The sequence below is a fragment of the Brassica oleracea genome, chromosome C2, assembly GCF_000695525.1.
Source record: "Brassica oleracea var. oleracea cultivar TO1000 chromosome C2, BOL, whole genome shotgun sequence".
NCBI classification, from domain to species: Eukaryota; Viridiplantae; Streptophyta; class Magnoliopsida; order Brassicales; family Brassicaceae; genus Brassica; species Brassica oleracea.
The window spans coordinates 20,878,774-20,880,412 of record NC_027749.1 but is presented as its reverse complement, the minus strand read 5'-3'; positions in this window follow the sequence as shown (position 1 = coordinate 20,880,412).

Here is a 1,639-nt window from a genome sequence, read left to right as displayed (position 1 = left end):
TGTGTGTGGATATTGTTGATGTGGTCGGAAGAGTTGTGGACGGGGTTCTCGTAGTCAGTGGTTGTGTTGATGTTGTTGATGTGACCGGAAGAGTTGTGAATGGAGCTCTCAGTGGTGGATACGAAAGTGGTAATAGAGGGAGAGGAGATACTGGAGGTGGTGATTAATGGAGGTGATGGTAGCTCTCTTGGTCAATGTGTGTGTGGATATTGTTGATGTCGTCGGAAGAGTTGTGGACAGGGTTCTCATGGTCAGTGGTTGTGTTGATGTTGTTGATGTCGTGACGTGTGGATGTGATCGGTGTGGACGGCAGTTGTGTGGATGTGGTGGCTGTGGACATTAGAGTATGGGGGGGAAGGGTCAAGTGCGCAATGGTCAGATAAGAGGTGATCAGATGAGATATGGATAACAATGAAGATCCCACCTTTGTCTTCCATGTTCTGGGTATTTACGAGATTTGTATAAGATGAAAGTTTCTCCATTTTGTAAACGTTTGTATTTATTTTTCGTATTAAACAATTAGATTTTGTTCAGATACATTTTTGTTTAGAAACCAAAAGAAAAATCTATCACTGAAAGGGTTAAAGCCGTGTGGTTCACATGACATCACACTACTCTCACAAACAAAAACTATACGTTAAAGAACAACATTTATTAGAGCCAAAACTATACGCCTCTTCTGAGCCATTAGATCTTGTTTCACCAAGAAAATCAGCGGCCCAAACAAGAGACCCTAAAACCCATATACCTACTTTTACTTTTTTACCTTCTGCATTTATTTTAACCAGAGTATTATCTGGTTTGGTTCCTTAAAGGGAACATTCTCTTTCCAAACTCGCGCGGAAAAACCTTAATGTCCAACGAAAAGACAAATGTCCTAATATTGTGCTCCATCTACACAATGTGTCTTCAGGCGTTAACAAAAGAGAGAAAGTGTCCGTCAGTGTAAACGTCTCTTTAATTGGTTTCGCTTTCTTCTTGCATCAAGGACTTGGACATGATTCAAACTCTTACAGTTTTAGATTTCTGTTTTTCTTTAGTTTGAGAAAAAAGTTCCGACTTTTAATAATATCAATACGTTTTATTTGACAAGAAAAATGATTTTATAAATATTCCAATTGGGTGTATAGTATTTAATAATGTAAAATTAAACGCTGTAGTTAAGTTGGACTGTAAAGATTGAATTAGAGGATACTTTTGGGTTAAAGCGGCAGTTAATTAGTTAGTTTTGAATTGCAAACCACTTAACTACTTAAAAATGATATAAATATTTGTACTTCTTTTAGAAATATTAACCAAAAAGGTAAAAAAAAATCATATTATATTTTGTTTGGGAAACAAATAAATTGATTGGGAATCGCCCTAGAGTTATTGATATTTGATATGGTTCACATTTCACAAGCATCTCGACTTATACAGTTATACACACAGTACTGCACTAACGAAAATACGAGTATATGCCAACTGTATTTTAACGAGTTCATATATGCTAATTTCGACGTGAAAATAATGACTTTAAGGCACATAATGCTACATATGGTTAAAAGCAAAATTCACTACTTGGCTTTATTGGAAGGTCAATACAAATAGTATATTCAAATCTGGCTCCAATGACAGTCATAAATCAAGAAGCATTGCC